Below are 21,522 nucleotides of genomic sequence, written 5' to 3' on the forward strand. Positions count from 1 at the left end.
ACCCACATTCCAAAACTTCTTATTAATTATTCTTTCTTGCATACTATGAGTCTTGACAAATACAACAAAGAACCCTCTTTGAACCATTCTACAAAAAGTCACATGAATCCCGAGTTTCTTACCCCAAACACTGACCACCCATTCATCAAATTTTTTCGAGAGGGTAAGAACCCTTTATCCAAACATGCAAAGAAAATTACAAATTTTTTTAACCGAGATTGCTTTGATTTAATAGCTCTTACCATATCCTCATTTAGCGAGAGAGAAAGGGTCTTCAGTTTATAGGGTGGGATCTTACCTTCCTCTTTTCCTCCATCGACACCAGAATTGGAGTTGCCTCCATCCCTGAGTCTATCTCCATTGGTTGCAGCTTCGTCTCTGTCGCTTCAAATTCCATCTCGAATGACCCTGCAAATCTTACTAGAAAAGAAAGCAGTTGGCGGGCAAGAAGTTGAAGATTCTTCCACCACTGCCTTATATGACAATTTCTTTGGTACTTCCTTCTATTGGACATTAGATTTATCTTGTTCATTGGTGCTATTAAAAACCTCATCAACTTTCATCATATCTCCAAACGCCTCTCCTCCACCATCGACCATAATTTCCATCCCTTAATTCCTCACGAGTGATCCAAGGTGGGAAGATGATGGCGAGCGGGGTAAGATTTAGCAATCACTAACAGGGAATCCCAAATGACACCCAAAAAAACACGAAGGATACTTAGTTAAGAACACCAACAATGAAAAAACAAGTACCAAAAACATAAAAAGCAATGAAATCCAGGGCACAAAAGGAGAAAAAGTTTGCAGAGAGCACGTAGCAGGGTACGAAAGCCAAGGCACATAAGTATCTGGCTAATAGAATATAAATATGTATAAAATAACATATAAATAAGGAAAATGAAAAATAAAAATAAAAAGAAATATATAAATATATCTAAATATACCCAAAAAAAAAAAAAAAAAAAAAAAACTTATATAAAAAAATATATATAATTAATAAAAAATGCTTTACATATATTAATCTATTTACGACCAAGTACATATGAATGAAACTTTAAAAAAACTTAAAAAGAAAAAACACCAATTAAACCTGAAAAAGCAATATATGAAAAAAAAGGCAAAAAGCAAATAAAAGCTGAAAAAGCAGTCATAAGTAAAAAATAAATATATACGTTGGAAGGAGAGCTAAAACAAACAAAATTTAGAACAGGAAAACAGAAGAGCGCGGAGAAATTTGAATGGTCTCAATGGACATCTCGAGCTCGAGGTCTCTGCAATTGGTAATGGCAGCCCTGGTTGGGGCCACCGTGGGGGCGGCTTCGGCTTACTACATCTACAAGCAAGCTTTGGTCCAGCAGGGGGAATGCTCGGAAGATAATCAAACAGTGGCACAGAGGAAATTCTAGGCATACAAACCCCAAGGAAGGGTTGGAGTGGTATGGCTTCGAAAATGGTGAAGATCAGACGATCAATGGTGAAGAAAATGCTTCGAAGCGTGCTGAGCGAGATGATAATTCTGTTAACCCAAGTATGCAATATGATAGATTTCAAAATCAGACACCTGATGAATTAGTACAAAAGAAAGATGTTGAACAAGATGTTTCTTCTTGAAATTTTAGTCAGAAAGTGCATGAAAAACATATCGTGAGAATTTGGAAATCTCGAAAATCAATCAAAAGGAAATGCGGTCTTGGTTATAAGGCTTCTGCTGGATCTTGTTGTTTAAAGGATTCAAAACCCATCATCTCTGTTTGTGTATGTGGAGGAGTTATCAATGCATGCCAAGTTGAATCTTCTTCTACTACTGTTCTATTGCCTAAAACAGAGTTGTGTTATTATTGTGGTTGTCATGGTCATGCATCGGTGTCATGTTTTGATTTACATCCGTGTTCTTCATGTGATCAAGATACCCATAATTCAATTCATTGTTTTCAGAAAAAAGTGCAAAACCCCATGTTGTGTTTCGTTAATCCTTTGTTTGAACAAGAACCGGGGAGGACTTAGGATGCTTCTCTAGATTTTGCAGTTGTGGAATCTTTAGTAGAAATTCAAACAGATGCTCCAAATAAGGCTACCGTTGATCACAATATTTATGGTGATGAAAATTTATTGGTGAAAATGATTTTGATAACATTGGAGATACAATTTCTGATGATTATGATGATGTTGGTCCATACTAATGTATTCCACCTATTCGAGGTTATGAAGGTAAATATGTCACCTCTGCCAAGAGCAAGTGAGTGGTAATTATCATTCAATGTGTGCTATTAACAAATTGTAACATTGACAAAACAATTCCATTGAACAAATTGTAATATGGACAAAACAAGTCCATTGCATCCAATGTATTCTATTTTTCATGTTTGTGTACCCAAAGTGTGCTAATTCAGAATGGACAAAACAAGTCTCAATTTGAAACCTATTAAAACAGTAGGCTCATTATCCAAATTTGAGACCAGCCAAAGCAACGGGCTCAATTACAAAAGTTTGAGTCCTGTCAAGGTAAACAGATAAGTTGAAACAGATTTTAAATATTGTCATTAAAACAGGCTTTCTAGAGATGATTCAGGTCAGCGAGCAATGTTTCCACCAAAGTGCTTGACTTTGGTCTAAATACGGGGAAGTTCAGAATAGTCTCCATTGAATGATAACCCTTTCATATTAAAGGGGAATGTTAATATATTAATCTTCGGGTTATTCCCGTTAGTTTTATTTTCAGTTTTGTGGGGCAGGTATGTTCCAACTATTTAACTGTCTTAAATGCCAATGTAATCCCACTTTGTGAATAAAAGATAACAATGTTGTTTTGGTCATCTGTTGTTCAATTGTAATTCCCCTTCATATTAAGGAGGGATGTTAATGTATTAACCTTCAGGTTATTCCCGTTATTATTATTTTCAGTTTTCTGAGGCAGTTATGTTCCAAGTTTTATTTTCATTTTTCTGAGGGAGCTATGTTCCAACTATTTATCTGTCTTCAATGCCTTTAAATGTAATCCACCTTTGGGAATAAAAAATAATAGCGTCGTTTTGGTCATCTGCTGTTCAATTGTAATTCTGGGAGAAAACTTGCCTTCACGGAATAAAACATGCGTCTGTAAAGTTTCTGATCAACTCGATGGAGCTTATTCATAAAATATTGTTGTCGTAAGAATTTCCTCTCTATGCTGGCTACAACTTTAAGGTTTCAGATAATTAAAAATTTGTATAAGTTATCTGCAAGGACATCTGTTTTTTATTCCTAGAATTTCTTTCCATAATGTTTCAACGGTCAACCAGAGACACACTTCGGTTTTGGCCATTCCTCTTTAACCCAGATGAATTTTCTATATTCCTGTATGTTTGATTGTGCAGAAATTTTCAAACTCAGGTAGCCATTTTTAGCAGAAAAATTACCAATGGAGTTGCCACTCCAAACTAAATTCATCTGCACCTCTTCTATTTCTGACGTGCATACATCTGACCCATTTTGAAGCTTGGGGCCATCACGGAAGATGGCTTGTTATTGAGGTAGAAAAGCTTGTGTCACCTGTATCTTTGTGATATCATCGCTTGCTTTCTGTTCCTGTTATTCAACATTTTCAGGGTGGCTTCCAGCTCCTCAAGAAGCTAGCAAATGTCTTGCAATTGCATGACACTTTTTTGTTTTTTTGCAAAGTTGCATGGATACGGATACAAATACAAATATGGGCACAGTATTGGATACAAATACAACCATTTTTAAAGATCTCTAACATGGATATTCATTAAAAACAAATGCACATATTTTTAACGCAATTTTCTAAGTTAATACAGGATTTTTCATTACTTTAAAAGGAATATAGACATTTAATTGTTACATACATAACTACAAGTTGATTTAAATATTACAATATTCTGAAAATGATATATTTGTTTTGGAATGTAATCCAGAAAGAGGTATCTAAAATAGAACAACATCATTTGTCTAACTCATTTGTGTTACAGGATTATTAGACAGAAATATAATAGAAGGATTAAGACACACTGAAATAGAGCAAAAACCACAGATTTAACATGGTTCACCAAATCTTGGGCTATGTCTACCAAATAGAGAGTCCAATATTATTATCCAGTAATTCAACCTAATTACAATTTGCAACCCTTTACAACTCAATATTGTTGTAAGAAGCTACTAAAACCATCATATCAAAAATCCCTAACCCTAAGCCATTTAATACAAGACTTTTGTCTGTTACAAAATAAGGGTTAGAATATGGCGGAGAGCGCTTGGGGCCCTGTCCCAGGATCTCATCATGAGGACACTGCCCCTAAACCCCATAGATAAATCTGGGGGAAACCGCGCCAATGGAAACAAGTAAATATTAACATCCGAGTCTGATTAGGCTCCACATAACAACAATTTGGTGTAGGTTTATTTTTATACGAACCAAAAAAGTTGCATGATTAGAATTTGTTTTAAATTAAGGGTGATTTATATCAAATTTTTTAAAAATCAAATCCCATAGTAGTTGGCACAGTCAGAAAATTAGGGACTGAGGGAATTCGAGGTGTATCCATGCCATATTGTATCTGTATCCAATACAAATACATGGATACACATGGCCAATGAAGGGTAGGGGAGTTTCTAGCTACTCTGTTTTTTGTATAAGCAACATCCTTCCAGGAGCTGCGTTTTGTGCCCTCTTCATATTCCAGGTGATTTCCGTTGTCGGGACTTATTTTCTACACCATTTAAAGTTCCATATTCGGGAGCTTGGATGGATAGTGGTAGTTGTAGAAGTCTGGTTGGCTCATCACTATGTAATAGGGACATCAGATGTGGCTCCACAATGTGTTACATTCTTTAACAACTCTCCAGCTTTTGGTCTTTGTCACCATGTCTCATGTAACGAACAGGATTTTATTTGTCTTTGGCTCCTTCAAGGAAGAATTACATTGCATATGGTAAATAAATTTTGTTATTTTGTGAGGACAAGGTGAATAGAAAACATGTAGTGGGTATAGCTTACAACAGTTTTTGTAAACTGTAGATTCTCCCTGCCCAACAAAATAATTTTACCCTCTATCAGTCAGCTGTACTTCAGTCAACTCAGTCTTAATCATAACGATCCATACCTTCCAGTAGTTTTGACAGTCCACCAACAAATGAGGGAGTTGCAGCCACAGTTATGTTTAATTATAGTTATTACATAGGATTTTTCTATTGACGTGTTTACTTACCCATTTTCTTCTCTAGCTGAAATGAGCTAATGGCTATAGTTCAGATCTTTGTTTCTGGTGCCAATAAGTACCATATGAAATTGCACCTATCCCTATCAACAGTGCGAATAACTGTAGTATGAAGGCATTATCTCCTTCCATGGATGCTAATATAAGCTACCTTAAGTTTTACTTGGAATCTAGCAATTAAATATAATGAAGCAATTATTTGTTTGTCGGTTTTCAGTAAACTCTAAAGAGGATCATCCATAATTCTCTTCTCTGTGGCAGTGAACTATAGATCATGGACTGAAAGGACCATGCATAAGATTGAGGACACTTGGTGAGAACAATAACCACTTGGATTCTGGGCAGAGCTAATTCTCCTAAAAATGCTTGTAGTGCTTATTTTGTTGAATATCATAGCTTCTTTCAAATATTTTTGCAGCATTTCCTTTTCCTGGCAAAAGTGAGTGTCTAATTGCTTTCGTACACTTTTCAGCTAAATGTTTGAAAACCTGCTGGATGGACTGTATCAGAGATATTTTTATTTAATTAGAGACATATTAATTGAAGTGTAGTAACTCGTAAAAAGATCAGTTTTTAATATTTTATGCTTAATAAACTCATATATAGATCTCATAGGGGGCTCCACAATGAAACCCATACATATTCTCAATAATGTTTTCAGAGTATACATCTTTTGACATTTCCTTACATTGCTACTCTAGAAGCAAACAGAGTAGCATGTTCTTTTCAACATAGTTGCTTAACTCAAACTTTGCATTTAGGTTCAACAGAGGCTTGACAAAATGCAAACACCATGAAAGATAGAGATTTTGCAAGGAATACAACTTTTACCATTCACCCTTCCTTAGATCAACGTTTAAGACATTAAACTAATCAAATGATTAAATGAATACAGAAGTGTATTTGAGTTGAAGGAACTGACGTTTTTAAACAAAAGATATTTTCAGAGTGTTTCAGATGTAAAGAACTTAAGTATTATGGCACCCATGGCATAAAAAACAAAAAACCCAACATGGACTTATGAACTACGGCAGAGAGGATCCTCTGTTACGCAGCCCAACATGACTAGCCAAGTCCTCCGTTCTTATTTCAGACAAGTTTGCGATACTGATGCAGACGTAGTAGCGTTCTTGAGATTGGGATTGAATTGGAAAACCAAAACTATAAATATCATTCAATTAGTTGGATTTAATTTTGGGAAAAGTCAATAATAAAAAGCGTTGCTTTTGCATCCAGCCTGGCTCAAAATAATTTTTATTATTTACTTCTAAAAACTAGAGTGAGATCTGCTATTCCCAGCAGGGTCAGGGACTGTGCTCATTGTGAGGTCTAGTTGCAGCTTCCAAGGTGTGCTCTCTAATGTGATATAGGGTAGGGTTGTAGGGGAGGGAGCACTCACCATCAAGCCCACACGAAGGCCTTTGAGAGCACACTAATCTTCATAGTGCATACCATTTGTCATGATTTTAATACTTTAAGTAAGCTCCAAGAATCCAGACACCAAGCCCTTTAAAAAATGTGTGTCAAAGCCATAGACTGCTAATTATGCCCTAACCATGTTTATTTTCCAGGTTTTGGAATTCCATACCATTTAATTCTTGTTTTATTTTTAAGGTTATTTATACTTCTAAGTTTTGATCCCGAGTCTCAGTGAATCAACTGGTAACCTGTTGAGGCTCATGGTCAAGTCTATATGCCTTGGATGGCTTGTCTCAACTTGGGACTTGCCAAGTCCCATCCTAGGTATTATAAGGTTGAGAATAATTAATCATTTTGCAAATTCTATCGTGTGCATTCTATTTCTTGCATATAGATAGAAATATGTCTCTTAGAAGCCTAATACTGTGCCCAATTTTTTAACGCAAACTTCTTTTTTTATCAGTCTTGGGAATTTGTTGTTTTCTGCACATTTCAGAATACATTGTATTTTTCAATATTGCTCACTACTAAACCATCTTGTAGCTATAGGACCACCATAACCCTTTATTTCTAAGCAACGCTTAATGCACAACCGACACTTCCACTGTACCACATATCCACAAGTATACAACAAAGTGGGGAACTGCACATGTAATGTACTCTATCAATGCAAATTTTGAAGTAGAACATACACCTTATCTGTTGGTGCTCTAAAGATAGAGTTGCTAGTTGATGCAATAAATTCTTTTTCTAATATAAAGCATTTTTGTTAGTGGTTCTTTTGTGGCACAATTGGTGGTCTTCTTATCCATATACGTAGCGCCTATTTATGCGAGTATTTGGAAACCCCATTTGATGACAACCATGCTTGTTCCCGTTCTATTTTTTCTTGTTTATCAAAGAGCTTTGATTTGGAGACACCCTTGGCTTCAACAGCCTCTAAGGTTAATTCAGTTTTGAAGTGTTCAGGAAATGTTTTCTCACTGCTATGCGTTTGTCTGCACTTATGTTTTATACCTTTAGCAGTTCTGTAGTCCAATTATGGGTGGTTTGGCAATGTCTAGATTAAGTCCAAGCTAGTTATGAGGTCAAAACCTAGTTGAACAAAATTTGAATTGTTAAATTTTAGGAACTAGAAATGCATAGAAAGAAAGAACAGATAAATCAAAACACAAGAACACCAGATACCCTAGGAAAACTCCCCTACTTGAGGGAAAAGCCCAGCCCCACCAAAAGTTCTCGTTTATTGAAGAATAAATCACAGAGTTCAAAATCTCAGCTCATTAAACTCTTGAGCTTTCACAACAGCACACAACGAATATTACGGATACAGATAATAGTGATCAATGTTTTCACTACCTCCGACAGCAGAATAATAATATGCTCTACAAAACAGAAATATTCAATGGCAAATGTACAGCTTCAATCCCTGCGGCAGAACACACAAGAAAATATCCTCCAAGAATACGTAATGCAGCGAAGATCAAATTGAAGCTGCAGAATGATCACTCACGCTCGTAAGTCACTATCCACTATTGCCAGCATTGCCCTATTGGAAGACAATAGTTACACACAAGAAATTGATTGAGCAGTCCCCTCCCCTACCCCCATCATACACACAGTTCTCCTTAAATTCTGAGAGTATCAACCACCGTAATCTCTCACAGTTTTTTATACAACTGATACTCAACAAGAACCAAAAAGACTCTTGTGTGTAATACTAATAGATGCCTGTTACTAGAACATGACAAGTTGGCAGTTACAACACGACATATAATAAATACAATTTATAGGAGACTCAAGTCATCGTAAATGTCATTCCACCAATGTTTGACCTGAAGAAAGAAATGCACAAACAGAGCTGACAATAAAACATGGATGACATAGGGGCACAGATCATACAGAGCCCGATAATGCTATCATAAATCTGGGTGGTGACAGTTCATGAAAGATACATAGCATCTGCTAAATAACAGCGAACAAATATGAAGGAGTCTCTTTGGAGATGAGAAGCAGCTGAACAGCCAAAAAAAGTGATCAAATCAAATGATAAACACAAGTATGAATGAGCTTTCACGTAGCTACCAAAGCATTAACACTCCCTCTTAGCAAGTCACATGACATAGTGTCTCAACCTGACAAGCACAATGGTTATGCTCATATGTGTCAGCAACAAAACTTTATCATTGATTCTCTTGACGTGATATTGTCATCTCAACATGACATTCACCATGGCTACTCCCAGAGATTGAAGAAACGAAAAACTAAGTCATAGTTTCACTTCCACCATGGCTACTCCCAGAGGGTGGATCCACCATAGCTAGCTCTAGGGGGGTGGAACAAGGGCTTTTACCTAATACTTCTCTCGCACAGAAGAATGCATTAACAAGGGATTGCACCTCGAACTTGTTCGTCACAGAGAAGAATTCATTAACAAGGGATTTCACCTCGAACTTTTTCGTCAGAGAAGAATTCGTTAACAAGGGATTGCACCTTGAACTTCTTCCTCACAAAGAAGAACTCATTAAGAAGGGATTGTGCTTTGAAATTCTTCCTCACAAAGAACTATTAATAAGGTATTGCACGTCTGACTTCTCCCTCACAGAGAAGAACTCATAAAAGCACATAAAAGATCATTTGAATGCTGAGACTCCCTTTCAGTCGAGACACCCTCTCAACAAGGACAACACCCTCCAACTTTGATTTTCACAATAATTAATTGACTCCAATGTTTGACCAACTAGGAGCTTTTGCAGTCACACTGCTAAGTAAGCTTGCTGATCTTTTGCAAAGGACTTGTCACTCTCCCTCTGCCACACAAGCTCCCGCTGAATCTTATTTCTTCCTTGGAATGCAAATACAATTTGATAGGTTCTCCATTTTTAATGAAGTTATGTGCCATTAACCCAGTCGCTTGACTGGAAACAAAGTGCTCGTGTTTGTTCATTTCTCCGGCTTGCAAGACTTTGCATGAAATCTGTCATCGTCCTGTTGCTTCTCGATTCGTATAACATTCAAGAGAGATTAATAATAATTTATAGAACCAACCTATCATGAAGAGAAATATCTAGATCAATGCTAAAAGCGTACAGTATTCCCAGTGAAATAACATTAATTAATATTAACTACATAAAATCACGATCCATATTCAAAGATATAATCATAAAATACTTCTTTTTATTGTCTAAATTTCCTCACAATCCAGAAAAGAGCTTTGGCTACCACAAAATTATAGTACAGACAAAGTGTACAAAATTTGAACACCAGCACATCTGCCATCAAGGGCCTACACGACCTCAAAAGAATCCCTAATTCTTGCATTTCTTATATTCCCAATTTTCTTATTCTGATTTAGGATCTTTACTAGACCTGGTTTGATAGCATGCTAAATTTTAGGAACTAGTACTGCATGGAAACAAAAAACAAATAAATCAAACACAAGAACACTAGAGATACCCTTGGAAAATTCTCCTACTATAGGGAAAAACCCAGCCACACTAAAAGTTCTTCTTTACTGATTATTAATAACAGAGTTCAAAATCTTAGCCCATTAGAGTCTTGAGCTTTCACAACTTACACAGAATGAATTTTACAAATACAGATAATAGTGATCAATGTTTTCACTATCCCCAACAGCAGAAAAATAATATGCTCTACAAAATAATAATATTTAATAGCAAATGCTTAAGCTTCAACAATTGAGGCAGAGCACACAAGAAAATTCCCTCCAAGAATATGCAATGCAGTAAAGATCAAATTGAAGCTGCAGAATGATCAGTCATGCTTGTAAGTCACTATCCACTATTGTCATCATTGCCCTTTTGTAGGATAATAGTCACACAAAAAATTTCTTGAGCAGTCATCACCCCATATGCACAGGTCTCCTTCAATTCTGAGAGTATCAACCACTGTAATCTCGCACGGTTTTTTTATACAACTGATAATGAACAAAAACCAAAAAGAGTCTTGTGTGGAATACCAGTAGATGCCTGTTACTAGAACATGAAAAGTGGGTAGTTACAACAATAAATGTAATAAATACAATATATATAAGACTTAAGTCATCGTAAAGGCCATTCAACCAATGTTGAGCTGAAGAAAGAAACACACAAAGACAGCTGACAATAAAACAAGATGGATGACATGGGAACACAGATCATATACAGCCCAATAATGCTATCATAAATCTGGGCTGTGGCAGTTCATGAAAGGCATCACTTCACCTTCAGTAGAATGCAAAGCATCTAATAAATAGCAACGAACAGATATGGAGGAGTTTCTGCAGAGATGGGATGCAGCTAAACAACCAAAATAAGTGATCAAACCAAATGAAAAACACAGGTATGATTGAGCTCTCACACAGCGACCAAAACATTAACATGAAAAATATATCAGAAAAAATCACAATAGAGTTCTCATTAACCAAATTAATGTTTGGCTTGGCCACGGCTTAAAAGAACCACCTTTACCTTTGGATACTTTGCTAACTTCTTTGCTGAATAGATTTTTTGTGATCAAGTTGAGCTTTCTGAATCATCACCTTAACAAGGACATTGTTGCTATAGATAATTCAATTTTTTTGAAGTTATCTGTTGTGCTTCTTAGCTTTGAAACTATCCTTTTGATAGAAAGTTTAGCCACTTGTATTATTAGAAATGCAGAAATAAAAAAGAAGAGTGTTTATCTAATATTTATAGAAAGGATATTAGGAAACTTATGTTTACCAATTTTATTCTTCATAAACAAGTCAGTGTGGTTGCAAAACTTAACAGCAAAATTAACAAATGGTAAAACGTTGGGATAGAAAAATAGGGGCTCCAATAAATTTTGAAGTACATTACTTTTAGAAGTAAACAAAGTAATCATCTAATGAATTTGGTCTTAATGGAGTAATATTGAGATTAGTGGTTGTGTGGAAGCCACCTCTTGTGAGTTTGGTTAAGCTTAATTTTGATGTTGCTTCAAGAGGGAATGTTGAGTCGGTTGGTGCATAAATTAATTTTATTTATATTGTATAAGGTTCATTAATATTATCATATGTTAAAGATATTAGGGAATATGTATATTTTGTACGGTTTATAGGAGATCGGTCCCTGTTGGGAGTTTACTTATTTTATCCTATATTTCTCTATTGGGGTTTGGATTGTTATGTCCCTTGATAGGAATAGCTATTTATCTTATTAGATATAAGCAAGGCTACCAGGAGATAGGGGTACTTGGAGACTGGTACCAGTTTTGGTACTTGGAGACGTAAATTTTTTTCATAATTTAAATTTAATAATTTCTAGAAAATAACATGTCATAGAACTTTGAAAGAAAGAACAACAAATAAGATTAAGTTTAAATGCACAAGTGTCAAATGACATAACTCACACTACATATTTCAATGTTTCATATTAGATTGTCATTACATATTGAAATCCAAAAATATTGATAGTTCAATGGAAAATGCTGATATACAAACAAAAAAACAAAAATCAGAAATCTATCATGGGTTGTGTTTTGATTTTTAATTTTTTTTGTTTTTGATTTTGACTTTTTTCAATGCGGGATGATTTTTCAACGGGAGTCTGCTTGAGACATCATTGTTCGAACCTTAAGCACTAACCAAGTCTTTAGAGCCATTTCCGAGACGAGAGACGAGTACTTGTACCTGGAACTCATCTGAGGGGTCTGGAGACGAGTCTCTTGGTAACACTAGATTTAAGTAATTTGTACAAATTGATATCATCCATATCCACTTTCTTACTACTTCAGCTCAATGAAGGAAGGATTAGGCATGCAACCAAGGTGCCTAGAGACCGATTGCAATGGGCTCCCTCAAAGCTTGTAGACCCAAGCCCGTAGCCTATCTTCGGACTATGCTTGCAAGGGGCTCAAGGTCGCTGGTTTGTGCCCTATCTTGAGACAGATAGTCATTGCTTGGATTTATTCAAGCCCCTCCTTGGAAACATAACAATCTTCCCTTCTTGGATTAAAATTGTAATAGGTCTTGACTATATATACATCTGTACAATATAATTGATATTTAATTCTTATATATATATGACCCTCTAAGGGTTCCTTATCATGACTAGGATTCAGATATATCTTCCTATAAATTAGTATTAACTCATAGACGTGTTACAACATAGTTTTTTGTCACCCAACGCTTGCCAGCATTGCAGATGATTTACTTCTTTCCTTATCTTATCCTTGCGAATAGTAACAATTAAATTTTATCATTTTCCTATTCTTCCTGTTCGATATATAATATAGACTAGTTTCCCCTTTTCATGATCGTATTAGATTATCTTATAATATATTCAAAAGACATGTATCTTGTCTCTTCCCATCGTTCCTCTTCATTAATCACATTAGTGCTTGCTGAACAATCATTGTATAATCCTAGTCACTGCTGCTATACTGCTGACTATGCTAGGACTTGGCAAGCTACGTTGAGACTCAGCGTCCAGACTTGGCAAATCGAAAAACCCAAGAAATTCAAAGATTTTTTAGAATTTATTTATTATTTATGCATCATTTAGTGAATTAACTTCAAGTAGACAATATTTGAGATAAATAGAAGCTACTTTGCACACACACAAGTTTGCATTGATCACTTAAGTATAAATGGAAATTTATGAAGGAAATTAGTTAACGTTAAATGAAATAACAAAATAGAAATATAGTGTCACTGTCAAATGTCTACAATATTTATGGGATCTGAAATCAACAGTATATATCAAAATAAATGCTAGCGTTTAGAAGACTAAGGCTCATAGGAGCCTATGTCCTATGATAGGTCATGGAAGACTTCAGAAGCATCCTCTCTCTCTCTCTCTCTCTCTCTCTCTCTCTCTCTCTCTCTCTCTCTATGCTTGAGGCTGAACCTAAGGAACATCCTCATCCTCCTCATCCTCATCATCTAAGTCTTCATCATGGAAGATAGGATCATCAATCTTAGCGGTCCGCCCTGCTTGTGGATCAACATCCTAATACAATAGGTGATGTGTCAGTGCCCAAGATTTGTCTGTGACGAAGGCAAAGGTCGTAGTAAACAAACACAAGATCATTCAACTTTTTCACTGTTAACTTGTTGCACTTCTTTGAGTGTTTATGCTTGAACAAACTCCCATTGTGTTCGCATCCTGAAGCACCACTCAAGATACAAATTGCAATCCTCTGTAGATTTGACATCTTAGTACCAAACATCTACCACCATGCATCTAAAACAAGAAAATTTAAAATCAATTCTATAACATTACTTTATCATTCTAAAATGGTAATAGAATTAGAATTTAGAATCATAGGTTTTTACCATGCATTAGTTTTATCCGTTTTTTCTTGCATAACTCTCGTGCAAATAAGTCTCCTTGAGCTTTCTTATACATTTCTAGCTCACAGATTGCAACTATTCCAATTGTTTCATTAGGTGACATTCTCTCTATAATATCATTGAGCCCACTCTACACCTTGTCATCAACCTTGAAACTTGGGCTAAATTGGAATGCTGGATTAAGGAAGTGGGTAGCTGCATCAACATGTATAAGCATGTGAAGTAGATTTTGCCATTGCCTATCAATGACATCCCATATGGGATCATATTTATCCTGATTCCTTGCACAAAAAACTTGAATGGCCTCTTTCACCCTATCCATGCCTTCATAAATGTATCTCATTGAGAGCTTCTCTCCATCAATAATTTGTAGGAGAACAATAAGAGGCTCTATGAACTGCAATCATTGTGAAAGTTGAAACATTAAGCTTTAAGTTTTAACTTTTTCTTTTTAAAAATGAACAATGAACATAAACAAGTGCAAATAAAATTGATGTAATGAAATGGAAATGAAGACCAAAAGAAAATTACCTTCATAATCTCCTTGGCCGGTTTCCAAAAGCCAGTCTCATCAAAAATCTGATCAATTGTCTTAGTCTTTGCTTTGCTCTTTACATATGATGATGTCGTTCCCTCCTCAATTACAAGCATGCATTTAAAACCAGCCTTTGACTTAAACAAGGATTGCAATGTGAGAATTTTTGTTGCAAATCTAGTGACCCCTGGACAAGACAATTATTTTTGATTTGTGTGTTGCCTCATAAGGTTGAGGATCCAAGCATGATTATATATGAATTTACTAAGATCTTTCGACGTGAGGTCAATGCTGAGCAACACAAGGGGTCCAAAGCAAGTGGCGGTGCCTCTGCATAAGAAGTTTACTTGCAACAATATAATTTTCTGCATTATTTGTGAATTTTTGCACCACAGTCTTTTCACACACCTCCTTTAACACTTCCTCCATTACCTCACAAAGATCCTCTGCATTTTTTGTTTTCCCTGAGGCATAAATTGATTTCAAAAACATTGTGGCACTTGAAGAAAAAGAAGCAATTTAATACAATAATCAATCATGATTTATAAATTCTAAGTTAAAAACATAATCAATACTTTACTACTAGTAAGTATTACTACTAACTTCTAACTTTCTAAGTACAAGCTCTACTTCTAATGTCTACAATTACCTGATGAGAAGACAAGAAAATTCAGTAATGTTCTATTTCTTTTGTTAATCCAGCCATCGGTCACGATGGTGCAACCCTTCGTCCTCCATACCTCATGCTACTTTTCAATTGCAACTTTTACATCAACCACTTGTCGGGTCGAAACATGACCTTTTAGCTTTTCATCATTAGGGGCTTTGAACCTTGGACCAAAGAACAACAACAACATCTATTGCAATTTGCCAATAAGGAGAACTAAAACAAATTAAATAAACAAATAAGTATACTTATTAAGTTATTAGTATATTATTATTAAATTTAAATTAAAGTAAATAAACAAATAAGCACATTCTTGAGTCTTGAAAGTAAGAGAAGTAAGACATAAAAATTAAAATGATAAGTACCTTGCTGCATTAAAAGGAAGGTTATAGAAAAATAAATCTCCAAGTGCCATTTTTTGCTTGTTCATGCTTCTCCTTATTCCAACCCATGCCCTCAAGCAATGGTTGTACGCTTGGAGTTGTGCGTGGGAAAAAGATGGAATTTTGTGTAGATTTTTTCTTATGAATCTGAGGCCCAATGCTCACATTCGCAAAAGCAACAATAGTATTAGGTGGAGATAATGGAGAGTGCAAGCTACAAACTTGCACAAACAATTAGCAATCGATATATGAGAGCCAACTGATTTGGTAATCTATTTCCTAAAACCTTAACACTCTTCTCTCAAGCATTTTTTCTCTCTTGTTTGTGTTTACAAGTGATAAAATGACCTTTTTAGGTCTAAGACAATGCATACAAACCCAGAAAAAGCAAGTTAAAATAAACAAATTGTGTTTTTATCAGTTTATTATTGTTGGCTTACAAAAGAGTCAGACCAACAGGATTTGCCGAGTTTGGTAAGTTCATGGATGCGACTAGTCTAGCCAAAACTTGTCCAAACTTGTCTGAGTTCAAGTCTGAGTCTAGAGTCTGGTAGCCTCTGGGAGCCTGACTTGGCTTGGGACTTGCAGAGTCCTAGCTAGACTCCCAGAGTCTTGGAACGCTGGTGTAATTTCACTACTCACTTACCTTCTGGTCGCTATGTATTATATTTACTTCTGCCATGTCCACGAAAGGACGTGGTTTCAATCATTTTCTTATTTTAGGAGTCCCTTATTATAACATTCTCTCCATTGTGAACATAGAAATGAAAGAATATTTTTATCTGCTGTACATCTCTTTCTTTCTCATCCATGTGTGGTGTTATTCCCCATCTGCTGATAGCGATGTAGGATGTGTCTTTGGTGTACATGTACTTGCGTTCTTATTTTCTTAATCCTTATATGTTGATTGCTTCTTATCCTCTATCCTCTTGCTGCCCTTTTTATTTTCCCTTGTTGTCTTTTATATCAAATTTTGTTTTAGAATAGGTTCGTGGGGAAAGTGGTTATGAAGAGAGTTGACGGTTCATAGTCATCGTCGAGTAGAATGTGATCTTTGTCGACCATAACCCATAGTGGTTGGTTTTAATAAAAGTAAATAGTTTTGATCAAATTATTATTGTTAATATTTATCTAAGTTGCCGGTTTGGATTCAGGTACGGATTTGGGTTCATATTTCGTTCAATTTTTTTGGGGATGGGTTCGGATTCATTTTGTGTTTTCCTATACAAGAATATCTATGAATATGTATATGTATAGGTACAAAATATGCACCAGCAAATAAGTTCATACATCACTATGCTAATTTTAAAGCAACATAGCAAAAAACACAACCGTATCAATGTTTCAGTTCGAAAACAGTAATGTCAACATTAATAATCAGCCATCCTGCTGTTGCAAATTAGAAGAACAAAAAGTAATGCGATAGGCCTGTTTGAGGTCAACGTTGTGATTGTGCCATATTGTAAGCTTCACACATGAATTGTTGTACTCGACGATTCAAAGAAATCAGCTTTGGATCAGGCTAGATGAAGCCAAGAAAGCAGGCTTTGGATCCAGATTTAACCACAATAAAACTCTCTTTAAATTTTGTTTAATCCATAGTTTTCTATACATGTAAGCCTATATGCACAACATACATTCCATAATAGATGTGTGACACTTTTATACATCTTGATTCTTCTCATGTAGCATTTAAGTCAAATAAAAAATGATAAGTAATTTGAGTCCAACCATGTGCTTGAGTCTAATTTGTCATTAAAAACTTTTTGAAAAAGTAAACAAAAAGGTGTTTTTTGACCAAATTCTATGCAATTCTATGTAGGTTCCTATGTTGGAATCCAAAGTTGCTCAAAGGTTGTCTTAATTTTGTTGGGGTTACTTGGAGAGAATCCCCAACAAAATTTGGTCTCTATGGCAGACTTTTGACAAAATCTGACAAGGACCAGACTTTTGAGAGAATTGAACCAGGAATTCCTAGGTCAGGAGAGAATCTGGTAACTTAGATATTTATTGATAATATTATGAACTTTGATTAATATCATTAATATTATTGATAATTATATTAATATTATAGATAGCATTGATGATAAATAAATTATATATATATTGATTATTTCTTAATTCTCTTATTATTTATTTGATATCTAGGTTTATTATAATTTAATATTAAATTTTATTTCTAGGAGGGGATATCACAATATACCTATTTTTCAAAAATAAAAGGAGGAGGGGGGGGGGGGGGGGGGGGGGGGGTGCTTAGAGATTCCAATTCAAAAAACTATAATTCAACAATCAATAAATTTGCTATATTAAAACTTGTTGGTAAACAGATTTGTCATTGTGAGTGCTTTAAAATTGACAATGTTTTCCTTGTGAGAAGTGACACTGTGCCAACAATTACAGAGATTGAAATCCAATCACGATCAAATCACTATCTTCCTCTGTGTTTGAGAGGGGTAGCTCCCTCATATGATAGGAGTTTTTGTTATTTTTGTGTACTTTTCACCTAAAAGTATAAAAAAGAGAGTAGAAAAAAAAAAAGAAAAAAAAATTCCAACAATAGACATATGAATACCATTTGAGATTCCACATGGATGATGATTACAAATGGGACTTTCTAACCTTGACATACAAAAAGATAAGCTATACCATCACATTCAAATCAAGATACCAAGAATTGGGTGCATTCTGCCCCATCCGTTACATAAGACTAGAAAAACAATTGGGTTTCACCCTTGCATAAAGAGATTACCAGCTTCAACATATGAAGAATTAGTAATAATCATTCATGAATACATTTCAGACATACGAATAAATGTATACTTCATCACCTCTATAAAATTATGTAAGTTCAAAAACACTTTTGTACAAATTTAAAACCCAAAAGTCTGTTAGGAAATTTCTCCATGATTTCTCCTTTGCAAAAAGTCCCTTTTTACATTGCAAATTGCCCTTTATTTATAGGCTCACAAAATAACATCCTTCTTTTCTAGATTAGTAACTAACTAAATTTTGTGTGATTTGAACAAGGTTATTAACTTCAGAAATTTGTGCAAAAATAGTCAAATTCTTAACTTTGGCCAAAATTTTATAAATATAACTTGAAACCTACACATTTTGGGAAGAGGGTTGAATAATTGATCTTAATGAAGTAGCCACCGAGTATTCTCTTGATCCTAGAATCATTCACCAATCAACAAATTAAGCTTCAAGAAAACATCTCATCTTTTATTGGCAACCTGTATAATTTTGTCGACTGTCTTTGGAAAACCTTGCCATTATAAAATTTCATGCCTGTTAATTGCAATTCCTTAGAATCCATTTGACATGATATGAAATGGGAAAGGTGAACATATTCACTTGATAAAATTGTGAATCCTCCATATCTTAACATGCTTGAGAGAGAGATTTAGAGTATGTGTGAAGCATGGATTTCCAATATTCTTACCTTGTTTGTGTCATCCCCTAGAATGAAATGTATCCATATAGAGACACTGCTATATGCTTCTAGAGAAACCTCAATTCCAGTCCAATATTTTTGTCCTCTTTTCCATATAGAGCCAGAGATTGGGTAGCTTCATCCGAACAGGACAAATCAAAATTCCATCTAAAGAGGAAAATAGGCGTAACCTATTAATTATGAACTGAATTCTCCAATAAAAGTACAATTACAAGCACAAACTTGTGGTGCTGTGAATGAAAACTAGTAACACTTGACGGTTGAGGAAGACTAATTAAAATAGACTTGCATGCTCTGGATTTATGGCTACTAAATCAACCATCTCAACACATGCTGGGATACTTGGAGGCCTAGAGCTGTTTTTCAACTCATTTATGTCATTTGTCATTGTCCTTGGCTCACATGCCTTCCATACAGTGCATTCACATATTGGAGCATCCTTGTCAATGGTGCTATTGTTTTAAAAATCTTCAATCCTTTTGATTTATTTCCAAAGTTATAAATTAGACCATTCCTCAAACTGAAACTACATTTCTTGTAAGGCATTGAGATAAATGATTCACATGCCTATCACATTTTGCATACATGTTGACTATGACATGTGACATAAATCCTATTCCTACTTGTTTCAAACTTTAAATATTTTCAACAGACCTACAATTGTACATTCCCCTTAGATAAAATCTCTTTGAGGTTCTCTTCATACATTTTATAATGCATTGTCTATGATTCCAAATCTGTATATATGCTAAGAGGAGCACCTGTGACAAATATTTCACTATTGATATGTTTTGATGCATGTTGATAACTTGTTTACAAGTTCCTATTTTGTGCAGACATGGAGGAGGTTCTAGCAAAGGTTTTAAAATTCAACTTTATGTTAGCCAATCGTATTATCCTTGAAGTTTCTTAAGCCTTTTCAGTAATTTCAATCTCTGCATATTATGCAATCATTGCATCCCATGTTTGGACATTTGTTTGAAACATTCAGTCCAACAATTATGGCATAGTCTAACCTTTTCAACAAATTTATCATGTGTATATCATTATGCTTTGGAGTGTTCATTCATTGTTCAAAGTTCCCGCTTTGGCGTAGTTGGGGAAGGATGGGCAAAAATCTTGTGGAATTGGCTATATGCTTGTCAGTTAGATTTGTGCTTTCAATAAAATCATTTAGTATGAATTCTCTGCAAATTACATTTGCTTGATTCCATTACCTTTTCAACAAATCTAATTTATATATACTTTGCGGTCATGCTTACCAAGAGTGTATTATCCCGACACCGAATATTTACTAAACTTTCTGTTCAACAATATATTCATAAATAAAACATTGCAGATCTTTTTCGGCACAATCGTACCCAGTAGAAAACCCAATAGATATTTAATCAAATTCTTCTTAAATATAATATCCAACTCAACATGGACAGATATAATATGATGTAACAATAAAACCAACAGATTCTCCACAAGAAAATAATCGTCTTTCCAAGATACTATTCAGGATTTGAACATATGAAAGTACGTCACAAATTAGTAATATAAAACCAGCAATGTAAACCATAGGAAATAATCCAACTGATAGATATCTGGTTGTTTCTTCAAATTGATATTCAACACTTGAATACAGGTAGATGAATTACGAAACACAATAGAAAATCAGAAGATTTACCATAAGATATTAACCTGTTCTTCTCACAATAGAATTCAAGATCCAAGCATATAAAATGCATTACAAACCAATAATATAAAAGACGAGTAAACTCTTATACAACTCCTTCTCCTTAGAACACGTTATTGCATTATAAAACAGTAATACAATAATTGACTTCCAACATCCAATCCTAAATACAGCTTAACAGTCAAATTGGAAAATAAAGAAAAGAACTTGGTAAGCACATGCGAAACACTTGAATTGATGTCTCTCTGGACAATGGGTTTGCGTCCACTATCTGCCAGCACGAGGGGCTACATCCTCATACTAGCTAAAAGCTGAAGCTTTCCAAACACTCTCGCAAGAGAGAAATTGAAATATGAAATAATAAATCAAGCATACCCAGGAATGAGCCTCTTTCCCCTTTTTAATACACAAACTAAGACTCTTCAACTCCTTTCAGGCTTTTTTCCTATTCCCTTGTGACTCTTCAACTTCTCTCTAATAATTTGTCGTATCCCTCGACCTTTTGTCATTTTTATAACATTAAATTGACCTTTTAATATTTTGGGTCTATGTCTCAGAGTCAATTTTAACATTATATAAAATAAGACTTCAATATTTCTAATGTCCCAAAAAGGGGACATTACAAATCTCCCCTCCTTAAAATTGCTTGTCCTCAAGCAATCAATACTAGGATCCCATACGAGTCTATAGGTAGCCCTATAGTCCAAATTGAAAACAATTCCGACCATATTGCGAAGCAAGATGTCACTCTGCAATCTATCTCTCAACTGGATTCTTGGATCCCATATAACTCTTTGAAACTCTGCACTTGTAAACTGAATAACTTTGATCATCATTAATACCATCG

At 35.0% G+C, this 21,522-nt stretch overlaps 1 long non-coding RNA gene across 4 annotated transcripts in view; it reads left to right on the plus strand.

Annotated features, from left to right (window-relative positions):
• Positions 1-1,172: 1,172 nt before the first annotated feature.
• LOC149542790 (uncharacterized) overlaps positions 1,173-21,522 on the plus strand; it is a 44,063-nt gene continuing 23,713 nt past the window's right edge. For all 4 annotated transcript variants that reach the window (XR_016355519.1, XR_016355520.1, XR_016355521.1 and 1 more), the window contains exon 1: positions 1,173-1,530. This is a non-coding gene — a long non-coding RNA (uncharacterized LOC149542790). The remainder of the gene's footprint in view (positions 1,531-21,522) is intronic.

This window comes from Cupressus sempervirens, chromosome 8, assembly GCF_028749045.1.
Source record: "Cupressus sempervirens isolate cs-2001-9-10 chromosome 8, ASM2874904v1, whole genome shotgun sequence".
NCBI lineage: Eukaryota > Viridiplantae > Streptophyta > Pinopsida > Cupressales > Cupressaceae > Cupressus > Cupressus sempervirens.